This window comes from Amia ocellicauda, chromosome 12 (assembly GCF_036373705.1).
Source record: "Amia ocellicauda isolate fAmiCal2 chromosome 12, fAmiCal2.hap1, whole genome shotgun sequence".
Classification (NCBI taxonomy): domain Eukaryota; kingdom Metazoa; phylum Chordata; class Actinopteri; order Amiiformes; family Amiidae; genus Amia; species Amia ocellicauda.
Window position 1 is genome coordinate 27,612,065 of NC_089861.1, and position 23,250 is coordinate 27,635,314.

Sequence of the window (23,250 nt, forward strand, 5' to 3'; positions counted from 1 at the left end):
GAGGACGTTTGTAGACCCTGGTGCAGCCACAAAGATGAGTCTCCCAAGACGTCAACACGACAGAAGAAAGACCACTCCAAAGGTCTTGGCTTTTTTTGGTTACAATGTTTTTATTTCTCATTCTCATGGCGTTGAGTGTGGTGACTATCAATGTGCATAGTGTGAAGTCACCGGTGAGAGCACAGTCAGTCTTGACCGATCTTGCAGGGGTTCAAGCAGACGTGATTTTCCTACAGGAATGTGGGATCCCTTTTCGCTCCAGACATACCAAGCTGGAGGAGCTGTGGCCTCACGGTCCATCCCTGTGGAGTGGCTCTGATGAGAATCGGTCTGACGTAGTGGCCGTTCTCATTAAGAACAAGCATGTGTTGGTGAAGGGGTCCTCGGTGGTACGAGTGGGTAGAGCTCTGCATTGATTTTATGTTCGCTCGTGGGTTTTCCTGCACTGCAGTTTCTCTGACTCCGGTTTTCTTTTCCGACCACCAGCTGTTCTCCTGCACACTGGACCTTTCCTCAAATTTTTTGGTGGGGCGTGGGATATGGAAGTTGAACTCTTCCCTAATGGATGACAAGGTTGTAGTGGAAAAATACAGGGACAGATATAGGGAGTGGCAGACCTTATATGACTTCTTTGACACCAGAGCACAGTGGTGGGAGATGGTGAAGGGTAGGACCAAGACTTTCTTTTTAGAGGCAGGGAGAAAGAAGAGGGAAAGAGACAGAAGGGTCGTTAGGGGGCTTCAGAGGCGCCTCAATAGGTCTTTTCGATTGAGGGAGGGGGGTTTTGATTTTATGACAGAGATTAGAGAGCTCAGAGAGGAGATGAGCACTGTTTTTAATGAACCTAGTTGGGGGATTATTTTTAAGAGTAGGGTGAGGGAGATAGAAGAGGGGGAGAAGTGCTCACGGTTTTTCTTTAAGAAGATTTTAGGTAGCGGGGGACTGATGACCGGGCTGACGAGAAGGGACGGCTCTGCGGCCTCCACCACACCTGAGATGTTGGCGGTCGCAGAGGAGTTTTATACTGACCTGTTTGGCACCAAGGACGTTTTAGCAGCCAGCATGACCGAAATTTTAGGGGTTTTAGAGTCGAGTGTAGGGGATGTGTCAGTTTTAACGAAGGAATTGACGGTCAGTCTCCGGACCTTCAAGACAGGTAAGGCTCCAGGAGTGGACGGCCTTACGCTGGAGTTTTATCAGACCTTTTGGGACGTTTTAGCTTCGGACTTCCTGACCGTTTTTAAAGAATTTGAGGTTTTAGACCGGTTACCAGATAGTTTTAGATTAGGGATAGTCAGGCTTTTATATAAGAAACGTGATCGGTCGGACCTGAAAAATTGGTTGACCGATCACCCTTTTAAATCAGGATTTTAAACTTTTTAGTAAACTGCTGACCCTGAGGATGAGGACGGTTTTAGAGGACGTGATCCACCCAGATCAAACCTGTGGAGTGCCGGGGCAGAGAATCACAGACAGCCTGTTGCTGGTCAGAGACACCATCTGTTTTGCGAGAGACAGAGGAATCTGTCTAGCAGTGTTAAATTTAAACTTTGAGAAAGCTTATGATTGGGTCTCGCACCAGTACATGTTTGCTGTACTGAGAAAGATGGGCTTTCCTGACAGGTTCCTAGCCTTGGTGGGTCTGCTCTACCGGGATATTGAGAGCAGGATAATCATTAATGGGTTTCTGTCCAAAGCAGTACAAGTCAACTGCGGTGTCCGTCAAGGCTGTCCGTTATCATCTCTTCTGTTCATCTGCAGCATCGAGCCCCTGGCGCAGTGTTTGAGAAGGGACAAAGTGATCAGTGGGTTGGGTATTCCGGGGAGTGGAGGACAGGATGTATAAACATTTTATGTACCGACCTTTTATCTATCCACAGGACTCTTGACGCGACCGACAGGTTCAAGGACAAGTGTGACTTGTTGTTTGGGACGTGGACGAGGACAGAGACGGCAGGATTGACTAGGACTGTCCGGACTGATGCAATGAAGATCCTCGGGGTGCAGTTTGATGCACAGGGCAGGGGTGGTTGGACCTGGGAGGGGGTGGTGAACAAAGTAAAGACCAAAGTGGGCTTTTGGAGATTACGCAAGCTGACGATAGAGGGCAAGGTTTTAATTGTAAAAGCCATTACTTTACCCATTTTATTGCACTATTCTATGGTTTTTATGCCTCCCAGGTCTGTTTTAACAGTTTTAAACCGTTTGGTCTTTTATTTTCTATGGGGGTCTAAGTGGGAGAGATTGCGGAGGGAGGTTGTGTGTCGAGGAGTTTTTAAAGGGGGGAAAGGCCTACCAGATATTTACCGGTTTTTAATGATAAAGTATGTGTCTGTGCACCTGTCCTTGTGTGTCTCGTCGGTATCCAAAGCCTCCTTTTTCGCACGGTACTTTCTGGGGTCTTATCTTCGACACTTGAAACTCATCCCTGTCCCGTTGTCTGTCCCTGTGTCTTTTATTTGCCTTGTTTTTATTTGATCCTAAAGAATTTTATTAAAAAAAGGTGATATGGAGTCATGCACTGTGGACATTTTAACTGACCACAGGAAATTGTCTCTTTTTGTCCATGGGATCCTGCCGGTCAGAGCCGTGATGCACTCCTGGAAGCTGTGCAAGACCCCTAGATGTCCTTTTCAGGGCTGTGGGGCAGACGAATCCATCCTCCATCTGCTCTGGGAGTGCGCCACTGCCAGGGCTTTCTGGAGAGAAACCACGCCAATCATGCAGTGGTTTCTGCTAGGCAGAATTTTGTAAGGATTTTAAACTCGTGGACTGTTTTAAGTTTATTAACCACAGGAGGCCGGTTTCGTATGGCACAAGGGGGATTGGCCACAGGCCCCAAGATTTGACAAGATTTCAGTGGAGCAGTATAGGGACAGATATAGGGAATGGCAGACCTTTTACGATTTCGAGGAGGATGGCTAGGGGGCTTCAGAGGTGCCTGAATAGGTATTGTTGCGGGAGGAAGGGTTTGATTTTATGGCCAAGATTAGAGAGGTGAGAGAGGAGTTGAGCACGTTCTTTGAAGCACATAGTTGGGGGGGATATTTTTAGGAGTAGGGTGGGGGAGGTAGAGGAGGGGGAGAAGTGCTCAAGGTATTTTATTTTTTAAAGAAGATTTTAAGTAGCAGGGGACTAATGACTGGTCTGACGGAAAGGACAGATCTGTGGCCTCTACCACTCCAGAGATGTTGGGGGTCGCAGAGGAGTTTTATCGGGACCAAGGACGTTTTAGTAGCCAGCATGACTGATGTTTTAGGGTTTTTAGAATCGAGTGTAGGGGACGCGTCGTTTTTTAACTGCTGATTTGACCTTGGACTAACTGACTGACAGCCTCCGCACCTTCAACACTGGCAAGGCTCCAGGAGTAGACAGCCTTCCGATGGGATGTTTTAGCTTCGGACTTGCTGACTTAAGGAATTTGAGGTTTTTGACAGGTTGCCGGATATTCATTGTCAAGCTTTTGTATACAACTTTTTACCAAACTATTAACCTGGAGGATGAGGACAGTTTTAGAGGATGTGATGCAACCGGATCAAACCTGTGGAGTGCCGGGGCGGAGGATCACTGACAGCCCGTTGCTGGTCAGAGATGCCATCTGTTTTGCGAGAGACAGAGGAATTAGTGTTAAATTTAGATTTTGAAAAGGCTTACGATCGGGTCTCGCACCAGTACATGTTAGCTGTACTGTGAAAGATGGGCTTTCCTAACAGGTTCCTAGCCTGGGTGGGAATGCTCTACCGGGATATTGACAGCAGGATAAATCATTAACGGGTTTCTGTCCAAAGCAGTGCCAGTCAACTGCGGTGTCCGTCAAGGCTGCCCGTTATCCTCTCTCCCGTTTATCGGCAGCATCGAGCCCCTGCCACAGAGTTTGAGAAGGGACACAGTGATCAGTGGGTTGGGTATTCCGGGGAGTGGAGGACAGGATGTGAAATGTGTTTTACATATGGACGACGTGAATGTTTTATGTACTGACCTTTTATCAAGCAACCGTCAGGTCCAGCCTGGCCTCGGGGGCCAAGCTGAACAAGGACAAGCCTGACCTGATGTTGTTTGGGATGTGGACAAGCACAGAGACCGCAGGGTTGACTATGACCGTCCAGACTGACGCGATGACAATCCTCGGGGGTTCAGTTTGATGCACAGGGGAGGGGTGCTCAGACCTGGGAGGGGGTGGTGGTGAACAAGGTGAAGAGAAAGGTGGATTTTTGGGGGATTACGATGATTGACAATGGAGGGGAAGGTTTGTTAAAGCCATGATTTTACCCATTTTATTACACATTTCCCCAGTTTGTCTGCCTCCCAGGTCGGTTTTAATTGCTTTAAACTGTCAGGTCTTTCATTTTCTGTGGGGGTCAAAGTGGGAGAGATTACAAAAGGAGTTGGTGTGTAGAGGGTATTTTAACAGGGGGGAGGAAGTGCCTACCAGATTTGTACATGTTTTTAAATGATAAAGTATGCGTCTGTGCATCTCTTCGGTGTCAAAAGAGTTTTTTTTTTTTTTGGCACGGTACATTCCAGGGTTTAATCTTCAGCACTTGAAGCTCGTCTCTGTCCCGTTGTCCTTTGACCTTCTATGCTTTTATCTGATTGTAAAGCTTTTTTTAAAAGGAACAAGAGATGGAGTCCTGCACTGTGGACATTTTAACTGACCATAGGAAAGGTTTTATTTTTGTGCAGGGGAGAGTGCAATTGTGTCCAATAAGAGGGCTTACGGTAGGAGATACCCGGGCGGTGTGGAGAAACGCGACCCATCCTGCCCTGCTGAACAGACCTCAGCTAATTCGTGGCCCATGGGATCCTGCCGGTCAGAACCGTAATGCACTCCCGGAATTTGTACAAGACCCCTAGATGCCCTTTTCAGGGCTGTAAAGCATCCAAATCCATCTGCTCTGGGAGTGCGCTGCTGCCAGGGCTTACTGGACAGCACCAATCACGCAGCCGTTCCTGCTAGGTGGAGTGCTGGACGCACGACTGGTGCTGTACGGGGCGAGCCACTTCCGCTACCCGAGTCAAGACTATGCGTGGCTCTGGATTGTCCTCAACTGCCTCAGGGAGGCTCTGTGGACCGCAAGGAATGTACCGATTCACAAATCAAAGACTTTCCCAACACAGTTGGTGATCGAGATGGCCACATCCTCCACGAGTGCGTATGTGCAAAGAGACGTCCGGAGGAATGGACAGGAACACACGCAGAGGTCACAGCAGTTATCCGGCTGGCCGGGCAGGGTCTCAAGGCTCATCGGCGTCGGCTTTCGTTTTAGAGACAGGGAGAAGGAAGAGGGACTGAGAAAGGAGGGTCATTAGAGGGATTCAGAGGCAACTACAGTGGTATTTTGTGTTACGGGCACATAGGGAGGTGAAGCTAAGCGCGCTGGTGTGTCCTGGGCTTAAGACTTGTGCGGGTTTCATCACGGGGACCGAGACGAGAGTGGGCTGTAACAAGCAAACCGGAGCAGCAGAAGTCAGGACCTCATCTGTGAGTTGAGCTGTGGGCTGAAGAGGACGCATTCCCCGGGGCCCAAGCGTCAACTGGCAGCGATGACAGACCTGCGGCGAAGGAGGAAGTCATCACAACCATGTCTAAAGTGGATTTGGACATTTTGGTTTTACTTAAAATTACAATGTTCCGTCCCCTTCCTGGGGTGGCATCTGTAAAAAGAAAAATGTAAGCTTTGGCAACACTGGAGCGGCTTGGCGTCTGTGGGGTTAGAGTAGTACCAGTCAGTCACCAGACTGATCACTGACTTCGGGAAGACAGTGGGGGAGAAACATTAACACAGAGAGACTGTGGTCAGAGTACCTAACAGTCATGGACATCAGACTGGGGCGGTAAAACAGGATCATCCCTCCACAAGACTATTTGGAAGAGCATTTATACAAAATAAGCCAGAGTAAGACCAGGACTAACCACTCCAAACGAACAGTTTCAGCCACATCCTCACCAGCTCAGCCAGAGGGTCCAGGTGAGAGCAGCTGCAGGGTCCTGCCAGGGCAAAGGGAACAGAACAGAATAGCAGGTCTCTGATCAGTCCCCCAGAAACAGCCCACCTCCTACCACCCCCCACACCCACAGGGTCTGTGAGGCAGAGGGTCAGAGAGGGGGGCAATTCTAGGATTTGACCCTCAGCAGGGCTCAGCCCCCAATGAGAATGTGAGATGTAACATTCCCCAACACAAAAACACCACAATTTTTTCATATCACTTGTCTGGATTACCTGCTAACTTTCTCACCTGGTGCTTGCTCTCGCTCTCCCCATCTGTGGCCTCTCCATCCCCCTCTCTCTCTCCCACTTCACCAGTGGCCACTCCCTCCTCCTCCTCCCTCGCCTTGTACAAACAATCCCAAGCAAACAGACCATTTACTAGAAAATAAATATTTTAAATGTGAAGGGGAATGAAAGACCTGAGGTCAAATTTAAATACAATAAATGACATATCAGCTCTGCATAAATATTCAAGTGGAATATATGTCACACACATTTATTTGAATGGAATATTTAAATGTTGTATAGTTCTCTCTCTCTCTCCCCCTGCACACCCACTTTTCTGGTTCCACGTGCAAAACGCATTGAACCACTCTCTCACAGTCCTTTGCATATCCCCGTATGGTATGCGGAGGAAGCGGTGACATGATGATGCTTGGCCCCGATGCTTGGTAACTCCACCCTCCAAAGGAGGAAGAGGAAGTAAAGAAGCAAGGGCTGAGCCAATCCACATGCACATCCGAGACACTGCCCTCTGCTGATTGGACATTATGCACCTTTTGTTTAGAACGGTTTAAAAATGCAAACCCGGAAGATACCTGTAAGAAAAGCCGTTTGAACCCGAGACCGCCTCGTGTTCGCTCTGTTCTTCCGGGCCGGCCTGATTAAAAGACTTCTTTTCCATTTGCAACAACTCCTGTGCTGCCGTTTTCATCAATTTAAGAGGGTTTCTTCAGGGACCCATGACTGGAATGATGCTACCTTTTCTCAATAGAGCAATACACTTACCAAGGGTATAAAGTTTCTTTGTAAAAGGGTGCAACGATTTTTGCACCTCCAACAACGAGTTGTAAAGATAGCATCCCTATAATACAAGTACAGTTGTATCATAACTGGAATGATACTAGCTTGTTTCAACACCCCTTGATGCATTCCAATCTACTGAATAACTTGGATAGTTACTTGTGAGCCTAGCCTTGAAAGAGGACTCGGATCTATTTCTGGTCCACTTCATATGTGATGTGGTCTCAGTCCACTTACCATTCACACGATTGTTCTTTGGGAACACAGACCACCAGTTAATACAAATTAATAGCTATGTATATAATAAGTAATAATGGTATTTTGGTCATTAACAATATAAAATTATATGCTTTGCATTTTGCACTATTATAATTTATGGTTTATGTATGCTAATTTCATATAATTTCAATAAGGAATTAAATGGATTTAACAAAATATACTGTTTTCACACTTGGTCCTTTTTAGCCATATGAACTATATTACTCACTACCTTAGACATGGAACGAGGAACAGGACTGGAAATTAAGGTCACCTGATCGCCCCTGGCGAGTATTTTGAAGGCAGGGTGAGTTGCAAATATGAATTGTTGCCACCTGGCAAGCAGCATGTAGTCAATTAAAAACAAATACAAACTTTCCCCCCGTGATTTATCGCAATGCAGCGAGTTTTGCTAGACTGTTGCGCCTTAAGCATTTTATTTCATGCTGAACTCCACCTTAAGGCTTTCCTCATCTGTCCTCGCACCGCATTTGATGGCTGATCTGTGTATAATAACAACCACACACCAAAAGTTCTGGTGCTGATAATTATTTATGCATCAATCGATATGTGAATACTTTTTGACTGAAGAGCTCACCTAGTCTTTGTAGATAATTGCATTCCCAGCTTGTGAACGGAGGTTACATTAACGTTATTTAAATCGTAAAAGATTATTATTTCCCCACCCCTCCCACCCGAGCCTCTCTATTCACAATAACACATGCAAATGTATTCTCGAACATTAGAGAATACCCATCTAGATCACAGCTCACCTGTGCGACTTTCACGTTCACAGTCCCGAAGCCATCTGTCTGCACTGCACGCAATTCCCCTCTGTGTGGTTCAACCAATCACAAAACGATCAGCAACCACGACGCTGCTGAGTGGATGATGAGAGTTTGCCAATTGTTTACACCCACCGCTGCTGTCAGTCAATCACGCCCTCACGCTTTGGAGGAGAAATCACAAAATACAAGGGGCTTAAATGGATTTCAGAAAATAATCACTTAACATTTTCAGGGGGGCTGAGATGGTCTAGAATCACCAATGGTCAGAAAGTGCCAGTCATGAGTAGATCAGACTGGGGCGGTAAGAAAAAAAGAAGGATCCTCACTCCCAGGACACACAGACCCACCCAGACTTGGGCTGCTCCACCCCAGCACCCTCCCCCCACCGCCTCAGAGGATGCTGCAGGTGAGGGTTAGGAAGCGTCTAAGATAGTACCTGCTATTGGGGCCACAGCAGCTCCAGGACAGTCAGCATTGGGCTCAGCCTACCCGAGAAGAGGGGAAGAGAATATCAAGTTAAAATTCAGAGTGAACTCTCCAGGCCACCGTGTCCCCTCTGGCAGGATTATTTTATCCAAGTGGCAAACCAGATATCCCAGTATAAACACATAATGACCCTGGGCTCTGCACTGTCAGTTATTTTCTCTCTCAGCACGAGTTCTAAGACGAACGAGATTCCAATAGAAAATCATCATGTGTGCAGAGCCCCCCCACCCACTGCCCAGTCTCTACAGAGAGACTAACAATTTCAGGCTCCAGCACGATTACCTGCCCCACAGACCACAATACAATCCACCCCCACACAAGACCCATGCACTCTCTCAGGGACTAGCTGGTGAGTTTACCATCACAAAGCTGCCCTCCTGCAGTACCATGCCAGTCCACCAGAGCACTAGGCAAGAGAGGGAGAGGTACCCTTACCCTGCTGCTGTATAGGGTGGGGTTGGACTAAAGCACCCCCTCACTGGTATTTAGTCTCAAAAGTTCAAGCCTTTTCACAGCAATTCACAATGAGCTAGATAGCTTCATCACTGGACTGTGCACCCCCCCACCTCCCCCAGAAATACTGCCATCAACTGTACAAGATGGCACCAACCAGCCTACCTCCATTAAGTGTTGAATGCATCTGAAGAAACCCACCTCATGCACGGGGCAGCTACAGCAGCAGACCGGGCAGTGCTGGACCTGAGAACATCAACAGGGCTTCATTAGTTACAAGCACTTCCATAGACCTTAAAAATAAAAGCCAAAACCAGTCATCTCTGCCCCCAACCATGTCTGATCAGCGCTTTGGGGACTTCAGTTGCAATGAGACAAATCTGCCATCCACAAGAGTAATGGGCCGACACCCAGATCATCCTTTCAAACTGGACATGGAGCAGAAACACACCCCATCCTTCAAACAGAAACCCCAACCCAGAGGCTCTATGGGGCGGTTCCTCCGATTTAATTTTAAAAACACGACCAACCAAGGTCTACCAGCCTACCTGCTCTATTCCCATGGAATCAACACCTGCAGCATCAGGACCCCTCATGGCACAGTCGTCCCAGGAGAATGCCCGTGTAAAAGGCAAGTCCAGTTTAGCTCTGAACACCATTTCGACAGCACCATTCCCAGGATGACATCTGCCCCAATACAGCTACAATCACAACTCCCCCCCCAGCACTGGAGTGTCAGATGCCATCGTTTCAGATTAAATGTATGCATCAGAGATCAGGCATATGCTTGTCTTTGGTTTAAATTCATCATCAACGCTTCACACTCCACCTGTGGTACCGGCCCGTCTGCTCAGAATCTGGCAAAGGAGTTTCTTAAAGAGCAGATTTGGCAAGAGAGAGTTCAGTGTTCGTCAGCACAGCACTGCAGGGACCTTTTGCAAACGGGATTAAATAATGATTAATTTTCTAATGGGAAAGAATTTGTTCTTGGGGAGGTTTGGTAGAATTGTGAATTTGGCAGGTTAACGAGTGGTGGATTAACAAGAGTGAACCTGTAGATATTAAACAGCAGCAGCTTCAGACTGCTCAGTACATTATCCTCGGCTAGCTGCAATAGTCCATTATGGACTGTGTGTTTCTTGTAGTACGTGCGTGTATGTTACACTCTCAATTGATAAGAGATTTCTCCAAACTAAGGTCTATGCTCTCAAAACAATTAACACAGCCATCTGATCCCTTGACATAGTAAGCAGAGCTAACAGTAACTTTATGCTGGGTTTTCACACAAATTACAAAAGATGCACATAGCATTTCCCCCCCAAACACAAACAAAACTCTACATGAAGTTCAACTTTCAGTTCAAATTTGCCATCTTGTCAAACTCACATGGCATGTGCTCAATTGCCATCAAATTGGTTAGTACAGCACACAAAACAGGAAGTGCAATTTGCTCAATTGTTCACACAGCAAATCAACACTTTGCGATGTATAAAATAAGTCCCTCCATGAAATCCCTAGAGCCTGAACAAAACAATGGAAGAGCCCGGAGAAAGTTGGAAGACGAGGTGCAAGAATGAGAGGAGCTAGTGTAGGTGGGGAAGGAAGAGGGCACAGAAGAAGGATATCAAATGAGTCGAGAGCAACTAATTGACCAGGTCTTCAACCATGAATTGGTCAGCATGCCACGGTCAACGTCCCTTGTCAACGTGGAGGCAACATTACCATCTGTGCTGCAATCTCGAATGGGGTAGTGGCCAACAATGCCATCTTGGGGCCATACAATACAGCAAGAGATCAGAAATGACTAAGGGGGCACAAGTTGGTCTCTGATGAGCGGGGGGCTGCAATACTACAGTCACAAAATATTTTTGCAGCAACGCACGTCAGTCTTGTAACGGTAATCTGCATTCTTGTACTATGTGACACTTATTAATGGGATCAAAAGAAATACTGTTTTATTGTTTAAAAGTATTTTACATTACAAATAAAAACAATTCAAATTTTTAATACTTATGATTAAAAACTTTTTAAAATCAATTCTTAAAATCACTTAACATTTTTAAAATCTTTGTGATTTAACAAGAACAAAAAAAAACTTACCTTTAAATAAACAAGTCAAATACATTGATAATAACTGAAAATGCACTGGACAAAATAAAAAAACAATTAAAAAGGTCCAATGCATTTAAAATTAAATCCAAAACGGACAATGTATTTGACAAAAAAAATTAGAACAAAACTAAACCAAAAAAAACCTAAACAATTAGTGTTTTAAAAACAACTAAATCTTTAAAAACAATTAAACTCTGGTCTGACAGACAAGAAATTAATGTATTCATCCAGCCTTGGTTACAACAGTAAATTGGAATTTGTGGTCTTCACACACAAACCTGTACAATTTTCAGATCAAAATTGACAAACCTACCACATAAGAGACTGAAATTACATATTGCATTTCCAAAATTGTGAGGAGAAGCCATTTCACTTACAGTAAACAAAAACACTTCCACACATTATGGAAAAAAGCTTAATCAGTTTAGGATTGTGGAACTTTCAGATAAATGTGTTTTACCATTAGTATTCCTGTATGGATAGATCTAAATCAATAGATGACATTTCTGTAGTTTTGATGAAAATACCCGTTTATAAAGTGTTCTCTGAAAAGAAAGCAGCACTTCATTTCGTTATGTAATTTGGCCGTGTTGCTAAATGAGCGTTTTTCAATGGCTGTGTTAATGGTTGTGAGAGCATAAACGTTAGATTGGAGAAATGAGTCCAATCATTTGAGAACAACTGTAATGGTCGTTGTGAAGTGCACAGTATGCATGGCTGTAATGTAGTCTCACTGAGGTTTGATTTACAGCAGTGTCCTCCCCTGCCGTTCTGGTCCAGCCCATTTCTGAGCCTTCATTTCTCAGAGCTTTCACACTCTGAAGGGAGTGTCACATATGGCGACAGCTCGTGTATACACACACACACATTTATCTATTATACATTGTAAACAAACATGAAAATTGTCCTGTGTTCAAACGTTACACATTCAAAAAATGAAACTGAATTACATCGAGGGCAGCCCTCTCCTCTGTCCCGCTGTCAGTCTGTCGTTAAACCAGCTCGTTCCCCGGGGGGTGCACCGTTCCTGGAGACACTGCAATACCAGGCCGATGCGTGGAGTGGGCGGAGCAAGCCCCTATCCCATCTCCCTGCGCCAAAAATCAATTTAATATATGGTCCCCATATAGGGGACGTATCAGATATTAAACTGATAAGAACAGATACTACACTTGATCTTAGCCAAAAGGCCGAGAAGCGATACCGAGCCCTCCGCGCTCACAGAGTCCCGTCTCCGGACAGAGCGAGTGGGTCCAGGGTGGGACTCGTAAACAACACCTACGAACTCAACACGCAAGCGCATCAAGTTCATATGACACTACGGACGCCTGTAGGAATCGCATGCGCTTCATCAGAACGATCAAGAACCTTTCGAACACTCGCAAATGCTTTTATACCCAACATGCAACGCGCGATAATCTGCATAATAACCTAGTCTGCACCACTCGGATACCTGAAACAAGTGCAATGTTTTTAAGATCGTGACACAAATCAGTTTAATAAAATCGTGACATACAGCGTAACTAATCGACTACTAGGGTAGTGCTCTATACAACAGTATACTGTTGTACCTTGGGCTATACTATAGTATTTATTAAAGTACTATTGGAAATACTATGGCTTACTGTATACTATATTATACTCCAATACGTTGCAATGTACTATACTTCCGATAGTAGTACGACAAATACTATATATACACCGTTTTAATACAAACTATATATACAAACTTTTTAAGTTACATTATACCGGGGTAACTTGATATACAGATAGTGCTCCGTTACAACATGTGATATACTGTAAGATAGTAGAGTATTTACTATAGTGCCTTGTAACATTAAAGTATTTACTAGTACTACATAAAATACTGTATATTATACTGTACAGCCTTGCAATGCATGATAGTACACACTACGGTACTACAACAAATACTGTAGTATAATGTATACTATATTATACTGTAGTACCTTGCAATTTACTATAGTACTTACTATAGCAGTACAACACATACAACTCGTATAGTACTGAAACATACTTTCACATGCAGACAATTAGCATTCTAGTTAGGATTGTACTTATTGAGTATTATTGTGGTTACTTTTATTAAACCTGAAATGTATATAATAAAAGAGAACAATCGTTTCACCTCACAATAAATAAGTCACACCAATACATCACACCATTATAAACATTTTCCCCACCACAAACTCTAAACAAAATGCAGTTTAATCTAATCCCACTTAAATAGCTTTATGCTTCATAAATAAACAAACAAACATCCACATATCCCCATCAATACAATCTAAATTTACAGTCAGAAACCCAGCCCACAACGGGGTTTGCGAGAAACCCAGACACACACGTCCACTGCCGACGGGGCTACAAGTTCATATCAGCGGTAGCGCAGACTAACTACAGCGCCAGTCAAACTCCCGGATCAGATTGTTCTCACCCAGCTGCCTCCTCAAGGCTATCAGTAGTTTCGCACCAAACTCCCGCAGTAATGCAGCGATGCAGTCGCTCTCTAGCTCAGCAGCCACACAAGGCAGTGAGCGGCGCTGCTGCAGACGCCTCTCAGTCACCGCGTCCCGGCGCGTCTGCGCTCCCGCACCTGCCTGTCTGCGCGGTCCCTGACGCTGTGCGCCGTCTGACCATTCCTCCCTCTTACACAGGTGCAGCAACCACTTCAAGCATTGTCATCTGCTGATTATGATCCAATTAAACAAGCCCGTATAATCCCTCATATTCGACCCCTTTACACAGGGCAGGCCGTCTGCAGCGCCTCCCCACAGACCAATAAGGCTGCTGTATTCAATCACTTACACTGACTGCGCCCATTTAAAATGCTTTGAAGTGCAGAGATGTGCACTGCACCGGTCCTTTAATCACAAGAGCGGCAATGATGTGCAAGCCAAGCAAACCATGGGAATGAAAGTAGCAAATACAACTGATTTCTAATGAAGCCCTTTAGAAACCCTCCTGTCAAGTATCAAGCCGCAATGCACATCCAGTGCCGCTTTCACCGGCTCACACACGCCTCTCATTGGCCTACAGCGACATCCCCACTACAACACACATTGGAACAAATCGTGCAATACCAGAACCATGATCAAACTCGGCGAATAACCTAAATTAAACCATAACAATTCAACTTCAATCAAATCATAATCGCACAATATACACAAATAAAGAACACATGTATAGCCTATCTGCTTAATAGTAACCACTATATTTAATATTCCACTAAATAAAAGTAATACCTACAATAGAAACAACAATGAAAGTTATAAGTTACATTCCATGAGTTCTATATCTTTGTATATCTTGCATTTGTTTTTTGCCATATTGGCAATATTTCACTGCTAGAACATTAAATACAATATTGTTTGCAATGGTTTGCATCATAAGAATTTAAAACTGAATACGATGTTTTGTTTTTTTTTTTTTTAATTCATTCAAATTTTATGGATTATTTTTTACTGCCATTATAATTAAGATTGGAGCAACATTAATTCATATTTTATAAACAGTTAAAACCATGTTGGAAACTTACTAATATAAACAGTTTTAATCAGGTTACTTAACGACTGCCAAGTTTTTCCAGTAAAAGTATAGTGCATGATTTTGGGTGGTCATTATTTTCCTTGATCCTCGTACAATATCCATGATTTTTTCAGATACCTATTGCCCTAATTCACGGTGGTATTTTTTTAGCTCGTCCTCAACAATGCTTTTCTCGGTTAGCCACTGGTGAAAGCAATCTAGGGAGAAAAACAAAGAAACCTTGGTCACCGGAACGAAAGACTGCCATTGTGGGGAACCCAGGTGCAGAGTGAGAGGTAGTCAGGAACAGGCTGGGATCAATGCCGGCAAACTAATGCAATGTCCAGGGAAATCCAGAAGTCGTGGTCGATAAGGCAAGCAGGGGGTCAATGATCAGACGAACGGGCTGGTAGGGAGAATCGGGGGGGTCGCGTTACACGTGGAGGCCGTCAACAATAACAACAAAGGGACTACATCGCCATGCAACAGGAACAAAGACAAGACTGAGCAGAGAATGGGAGTCACAGGGGGGTTTATATATGTGTAGCAGAGGGCAGTGAAGGAGAGTGCTGGTCCAATGGGAGTTGAGGAAGATGGAACAAGTGCACATGCTGCCGAGGAATGTTAAGTGGCTGATTGCTGGGGAATGTGAGCGTTTAGTATTCCGGTGATGATGACCTCAGGTGGTGAGCTTGTGAATTGCGGGATGTGTGGGATACAACAGTGACAGTCACGATGTGTAATATACAAACATTACATTGTGGCTGAGCACCACCCATGCAGAGAGGGCTTACAATTGCAGGGTAATCCCAGTCTCACTTCACAACAGCAACTCCTGTGGTGCTGGGTACTGCAGTTGACTGAGTCTTTGGTGGAACTGTATTTCTTCTGATGCAATGGGCCTCGTCACATTATTTTCCAAATAGTAGGCCTATGTAATATATAATATGCTACACAAACATTGTTCTGTAAACAGATATTTATGGTTCATACATATTTTAATTCAATTCAAGTGGAATTTATATACAGATATTTCCAACTTGTTACACACTATGCATATATACACGATCAGCCATAACATTATGACCACTGCCGAAAGCGCCTACAATGGGCATGTGAGCATCAGAACTGGACCACGGAGCAATGGAAGAAGGTGGCTTGGTCTGATGAATCACGTTTTCTTTTACATCACGTGGATGGCCGGGTGCCTGTGCGTCGCTTACCTGGAGAACACATGGCACCAGGATGCACTATGGGAAGAAGACAAGCCGGCGGAGGCAATGTGATGCTTTGGGCAATGTTCTGCTGGGAAACCTTGGGTCCTGCCATTCATGTGGATGTGACTTTGACACGTACCTAAGCATTGTTGCAGACCATTTACACCCTTTCATGGAAACGGTATTCCCTGATGGCACTGGCCTCTTTCAGCAGGATAATGCACCCCGCCAAAAAGCAAAAATGGTTCAGGAATGGTTTAAGGAACACAACAACGAATTCAAGTTGTTGACTTGGCCTCCAAATTCCCCAGATCTCAATCCAATCGAGCATCTGTGAGATATGCTGGACAAACAAGTCCGATCCATGGAGGCCCCACCTCGCAACTTACAGGACTTAAAGGATCTGCTGCTAACATCTTGGTGCCAGATACCACAGCACACCTTCAGAGGTCTAGTGGAGTCCATGCCTCGACACGTCAGGGCTGTTTTGGCGGCAAAGGGGGAGCTACACAATATTAGGCAGGTGTTCATAATGTTATGGTTGATTGGTGTATATATACATGATAGATAGATAGATAGATAGATCGATAGATAGATAGATAGATAGATAGATGTCAGGCCTATACACACACACACACATTTTTAGATACATACCATTGAATGTTTTATTGCGTTTATTTCTACACCCACATTTTTAATGCATTCATTTTCTTCAATGCCTTCATCTTGATTCATCTTGGGAACATGGATTCATTTTCCACTGGAAATCTGCTTCTTAAAATCCTTCTTATCATTTGGAAATGGTTATAATCAACGGATAAATAGTGAGTAATACTTTATCACTTTATATATGTAACAGTGTTCAATATAGCATGAACAGTTATTTCACTTGAAATTTTCTGAACAAAGTGTATACATTATATGCTACAACTTTTTTTATCCCACTTTTAAAAATATTTTAGATTTGTTTTTACATCGTTAGGCTATTATAATATTAGCATGTAATATCCTTACCTGACAGTAATAGAATTTGCCCTTTATAATAGAAGTTAGAAGTTAGAAGGTGTTGCTTAAATTTGTGCTTATCCTATGGAAGAATTTGCCCGCATTCAGTCCAGTAAATCTGGTAAATCTTCTTCTTGTCAAAATCATTGGTTGTCTTCGGTTTAAAGTCTCGAATAAAAGACGCAGGTACTGCAGCTCATACATCGTCTTCCATGTATTTTAATAAAGCGAACATCCTAAATAACAAAACAGACAAAATTACCATTTTAACAATGATCTTTGGCAATGTTTCGTTATTTTTAAATACCATTACATGGAGGTAAGATAACGTACCTTAGTTTAGCGAAGATGAACCAACCAGAAAATGCCACGATCTCTCGCGCACCTGTTCAAATCTGAACTGCAAAAGATGCAACGGCGCACGCGCAGAGATGCGAGGACGGGCAGCGGTTTCGACATCTCGAGACGGTGTTTACTAAAATGAATGATAACATTATTAACTAAAAAGTATAGGGTATTGTTTTAAAACATAAATCCTTTAGCTTTATTTCATGCTATTTTAACTTTAAAGTGTGATTTGTATTCACTATTGAGGATAAATTCATCACCATATAACACTTTACGTTTTACAAATCCGTTTTGGTAATATTTCGTTTTTAATCTTGAAGTACTTTTTATTATATAATGATTATTATTGTTTTTCTTGTTATTGATAATTGTCCAGAGAAAACAAACACAAATATGTTTGTATCAGCAGAACTGAAAAATGGAAAGGCCTTGAAATATAAAAGATATTTAGAACCTGGAGCAGAAGATTGCAGGCCTCGCTCAACACAAGGACTGCATGAAAGAAGACGAGATTTTGCTTCTTCATCACAAGTGTCTTTGGTATGCATTATATATTAATTGCTATTTACAAATTACAAATACATGAACCCAGTCCCCCTAAATTAACACATTAGATAATGTTATTACTGTTATAGAAGTAATGTATTCTGCATTTATTTGACAGACTGAGGATAAATCTGAGCAGGTAGTGGGAGATTCTCAGGAAACTGTTATTCTACGGTAAGAAATAGAGACATATAAAACAGCATGACTTTACAATCTAGGAATGCATAATATATGCATTTATTACATCATCACTTAAGCACAACAGTAAATGGTAATAAGCAGTATATTATAGTAAATGAATCAAATAAATATTAAGAGGGAATCCTTATTCCAGGTTAAATAATGAAAATATACAATACAGATAATTTTTTAAACAAGCCAAGGTGTTATGCGAAATCTATTCTGTCCCCCCAAACAAATTGTAACAAGTAAACTTTTAAAATACATATTTTAAAGATACATGCTGGAACAGAAGACAGCACAACTTACAGCCACAATGAACGATTTGCTTTTGAAGTAAATATTCAAGACCTTCTTGGTGTGTTTGATCATTCAGATTCTGAACAAAAAGACGTATCATCAGACAGTGATCATGAATCAGACAGTGATCAGGAATACGTGTCATCTGGAACAGCGCTAAATTCAGAAATAGATCCTGGTTCAAATGATCCCTTACATATGCTGGGGTCAAATCCAGACCTGAATTTTAATGTATGTGACTTTGGTAATACAACCAAAGCAGAGGCACTATTAATGGTTATGACATTTGCCATGAGGCATTCCCTTACTGGTGTTGCTGTAGTAGATCTACTTCAAATAACTAACAAACTGTTTGGGAGAGTAGTCCCAGATACAAAACATTGTTTTAGTAAGGTTTTTAGTAAATCATGTGAGTTGACAAAATTTCATTTCTGTTGTACATTTTGCCAATCATGTGGGAAATTACTGTAATAATTTTGATGCAAAGGAGAAAGAATGCTCCCAATGTCACAGGGTTTGTAACACAGATACCTTAAATGAAGGACATTTCTTTATCAGTGTACCACTTGCTCCTCAGACTCAGTGTTCCTGCAGACTTCTGCAGCAGTGAGTGTCTCAGTCAGATAGTTTGTGTAGCTGTTTGTGTTGGTCTTCATATTAATGTCCTCCCTCTGTCTGCTATTGCAGTGTGTTAATGTGTCTGTCTGTCTGTCTTTCAGGTACTACAATGTGTACAACTCAGGGGACAGACAGCCACTCCTAGATGTGTTTCATGGCGGGGCCTCCTTCTCCCTCAGCATCCCCTTCTGCTCTCAGATCCCCTACAGGTACCACATGTTTTTATTATGGATTTTTTTAAATCCCTTTTCCCTGCTGTGATACTTCCACAGAAGCCCCACTGCACCCCCAGCCCCTCTATGGGTCGTATATTACCCTTGGGAGTGTGTATTGTGTTAAGCTGGTTGAACTAAACAACTAGTAATATGTTATCTTATCAAATGTGAAAAAAATAATATAGGACACAGGAAGTACACAAAAAAATAACAAATCTGTGGGCCAGAACGGTCATAGAGAGAGACATGTAAAAGAATGTTCCCATCCCGGTGGAGAGAGAGGACTATTTATTGTTTATTTTGTTATAGTATTTTACATTACAAAAAACAAATCACATTTTAATATTTATGATTAAAAAAAAAAGAATTCTAAAATCATATCTAAAATCCTAAAAGTGATTCCAAACCAAAATGCAAAATGAACTCAATAAACAAATGCATTAAAGCAATCAAAACAAGTAAATGTGTAAAGGGGGCAAACTGCCAAAACAACAATTTAACAAAACAGTCGAATGCATTGACATTTTACAGTAAATCATTTATCAGATAAATAAAAAAACAAAACCTCAAAGGAAGAAAAAGAAAACAATCTGATGCATTTAAAGTAATACAAGTGGTCAATGCATTAGACAAAATAAAAAAACAAAACCACCAAACAATCAAAACACAAGAAAAACGAATGCCTTTTAAAACAAGTAATTTAATTTAAAACAATGTTAAAACGCAAGTAAAAACATGAATTTGCAAGCACTTGGACTCAGGCTCCAGCAGAATGGTGATTGACAATGACAGTTAAAGTCTATTGATTTGCAAACCTTCCCTTACAAACTGCGAAATATTGTGTAAACAAGCGTGTGGGTAGAGAATCAAAAAGAGCTTACGTGAACAAATCAGTGGTAATTGAATAAGGAGACGTACATATTGTGAGTAAATGTAATGTTTGTAATATTAATTTAATAAATAGTCTTGGATATGTGTTAAAAGAAGTAGGTGCTGTAATGTATTGTTTGTGAAAAGTGACAGCTTGTTCAGAGAGCAGACAGCAGTACTGAGTGTTAGGACAAGGCTGAACAGCACCGAGATTCAGAACCCGTTTTGCAAGGAAGGGAGTAAAAGATGTGTTACAATATTAGATGTGTTTTGGCGGTGATCAAGTGTAGTCCTCTTCATTTGATTTGTGGAGCGATCTTGGGTGGAAGTTTGGAAACCATTTGCTTACTTTGTTGAATATTCTTGTTTTTTCAGGTCTTGTTGGTGTGGCTGTCTGGAGGTAGAGTAAGGAGAGTTTTGTGGTGTAAGGCCCTTCGGACCTCATGCTTTCTTTTTCAGTTGCATTTACATTAGTGTTTTGGGTGTAGGTGTGCAAGTTGTTGGGGGTACTTTCTCCAGTGTCGGCCACTAGGGTTGGCATGCAGAGACGCTTCTGTGTGCATTTTAATTTTTTCTGTTACGAGTAGTAGGAAGTTGAACATGAGACACGTTCCTCAGTCAATTACATCATCTCTCAGTGTGGTTGAGCAGCCAAGGTGGTAGAATGATCATTCAAAAAGACAAGGTTGGTAGTGAATCCATAAACCAGGAACTGTTTATTGGAGTATAGCCAGCAAGGCATCAGGTACAAACATAAAATGAAAATAAACCAAAGCCAATAAAAAGTGTAATATATATATATCACACACACTAATTTTAAATAAAGTTACTCTACACTTTGATAATAACCACTGGAGTAAACCGTTCATCAAAACTCAGCAGATGTATACAACCTCCTGTATGACAGTCTCCATCATTAAATGCCCCCCTCTGCTCTTAACCTTGGGCCTTATACACTCACCTAAAGGATTATTAGGAACACCTGTTCAATTTCTCATTAATGCATTTATCTAACCAACCAATCACATGGCAGTTGCTTCAATGCATTTAGGGGTGTGGTCCTGATTAAGACAATCTCCTGAACTCCAAACTGAATGTCTGAATGGGAAAGAAAGGTGATTTAAGCAATTTTGAGCGTGGCATGGTTGTTGGTGCCAGACGGGCCGGTCTGAGTATTTCACAATCTGCTCAGTTACTGGGATTTTCACGCACAACCATTTCTAGGGTTTACAAAGAATGGTGTGAAAAGGGAAAAACATCCAGTATGCGGCAGTCCTGTGGGCGAAAATGCCTTGTTGATGCTAGAGGTCAGAGGAGAATGGGCCGACTGATTCTAGCTGATAGAAGAGCAACTTTGACTGAAATAAGCACTCGTTACAACCGAGGTATGCAGCAAAACATTTGTGAAGCCACAACACGTACAACCTTGAGGCGGATGGGCTACAACAGCAGAAGACCCCACCGGGTACCACTCATCTCCACTACAAATAGGAAAAAGAGGCTCACCAAAATTGGATAGTTGAAGACTGGAAAAATGTTGCCTGGTCTGATAAGTCTCGAATTCTGTTGAGACATTCAGATGGTAGAGTCAGAATTTGGCGTAAACAGAATGAGAACATGGATCCATCATGCCTTGTTACCACTGTGCAGGCTGGCGGTGGTGGTGTAATGGTGTGGGGGATGTTTTCTTGGCACACTTTAGGCCCCTTAGTGCCAATTGGGCATCGTTTAAATGCCACGGCCTACCTGAGCATTGTTTCTGACCATGTCCATCCCTTTATGACCACCATGTACCCATCCTCTGATGGCTACTTCCAGCAGGATAATGCACCATGCCAAAGGTCGAATCATTTCAAATTGGTTTCTTGAAAATGACAATGAGTTCACTGTACTAAACTGGCCCCCACAGTCACCAGATCTCAACCCAATAGAGCATCTTTGGGATGTGGTGGAACGGGAGCTTCGTGCCCTGGATGTGCATCCCACAAATCTCCATCAACTGCAAGATGCTATCCTATCAATATGAGCCAACATTTCTAAAGAATGCTTTCAGCACCTTGTTGAATCAATGCCACGTAGAATTAAGGCAGTTCTGAAGGCGAAAGGGGGTCAAACACAGTATTAGTATGGTGTTCCTAATAATCCTTTAGGTGAGTGTATACCCACCTTTCCTTTGATGGAACAAACCAAAAGGATAGGATACAGAGAGCAAAAAACTGAACCAATAAACCGTAATCACACTTTCCTACAGTTCCAGATTACATTTAAATCTATCAATCTACCTATCACTTGTATAGATCACATTACTGGTATATGAAGGGAGGAAAAAAATGGGTAATCCATGCTGGACATTGTCTATGCTATACCAAAATGAAAAACATACATGTGTTCTTTATTTGTGTATATTGTGCGATTATGATTTGATTGAAGTTGAATTCTTATGGTTTAATTTAGGTTATTCGCCGAGTTTGATCATGGTTCTGGTATTGCACGATTTGTTCCAATGTGTGTTGTAGTGGGGATGTCGCTGTAGGCCAATGAGAGGCGTGTGTGAGCCGGTGAAAGCGGCACTGGATGTGCATTGCGGCTTGATACTTGACAGGAGGGTTTCTAAAGGGCTTCATTAGAAATCAGTTGTATTTGCTACTTTCATTCCCATGGTTTGCTTGGCTTGCACATCATTGCCGCTCTTGTGATTAAAGGACCGGTGCAGTGCACATCTCTGCACTTCAAAGCATTTTAAATGGGCGCAGTCAGTGTAAGTGATTGAATACAGCAGCCTTATTGGTCTGTGGGGAGGCGCTGCAGACGGCCTGAGGTACAGTTCTTATAACCTATAGGCCAATACCGTATTTTAATTACTTCCAATAGGCTATCAAGATCAAGTATGATAACTTTCAGTTTTAATCAAAGTAGCAAGAATATTAAAAAACTACAATCCTGGTAAACTGCCACAGTAGAAGATAAAGTACGGGTTCAATTATAGGCCAGAGCGAAATTAATGGGATTGTTTTTTCTTCAAAGCGATCTCTGTGTTCTTGGTTAGAAGAGCTAGGTGTGTTCGTGTCTAAAACCCCATTCAGTCGGCATTATAACGTTGAAATGTAAAGTGATTTGTCTGGCCGTTTAAAATCATACGTACGATGAAATCAAAATTAGTCTACACTTAATGTGTAGTAATTTCAGTAGTTTGTAAACATGTCTGCACGTAATGTTTGCAGTTATGTGCCTGTTGTACACCCGCTTAAAGCATCAGGGCTCATGTCTGCTTCTCTCCGTGTCCTCCGTGTTGTGCACG

At 42.8% G+C, this 23,250-nt stretch overlaps 2 long non-coding RNA genes and 3 other non-coding genes across 5 annotated transcripts; all 5 read right to left on the bottom strand.

Annotated features, from left to right (window-relative positions):
- Positions 1 to 4,641: 4,641 nt before the first annotated feature.
- On the bottom strand, positions 4,642 to 6,352 carry LOC136764818 (uncharacterized). The gene is made up of 2 exons (XR_010821245.1): positions 5,915 to 6,352; positions 4,642 to 5,553 (listed from the first exon to the last, which is right to left on the bottom strand). It is a non-coding gene; the product is annotated as an uncharacterized LOC136764818 (long non-coding RNA).
- LOC136765510 (small nucleolar RNA SNORD31) lies at positions 5,792 to 5,860 on the bottom strand. Its single transcript, XR_010821699.1, has one exon. It is a non-coding gene; the product is annotated as a small nucleolar RNA SNORD31 (small nucleolar RNA).
- Positions 6,353 to 8,034: 1,682 nt separating the features above from the next.
- Positions 8,035 to 12,550, bottom strand: LOC136764819 (uncharacterized). Its single transcript, XR_010821246.1, has 3 exons — positions 12,061 to 12,550; positions 9,200 to 9,244; positions 8,035 to 8,544 (listed from the first exon to the last, which is right to left on the bottom strand). It is a non-coding gene; the product is annotated as an uncharacterized LOC136764819 (long non-coding RNA).
- LOC136765501 (small nucleolar RNA SNORD29) lies at positions 9,032 to 9,097 on the bottom strand. The gene has a single exon (XR_010821690.1). It is a non-coding gene; the product is annotated as a small nucleolar RNA SNORD29 (small nucleolar RNA).
- On the bottom strand, positions 12,122 to 12,312 carry LOC136765250 (U2 spliceosomal RNA). The gene has a single exon (XR_010821448.1). It is a non-coding gene; the product is annotated as a U2 spliceosomal RNA (small nuclear RNA).
- Positions 12,551 to 23,250: the final 10,700 nt, after the last annotated feature.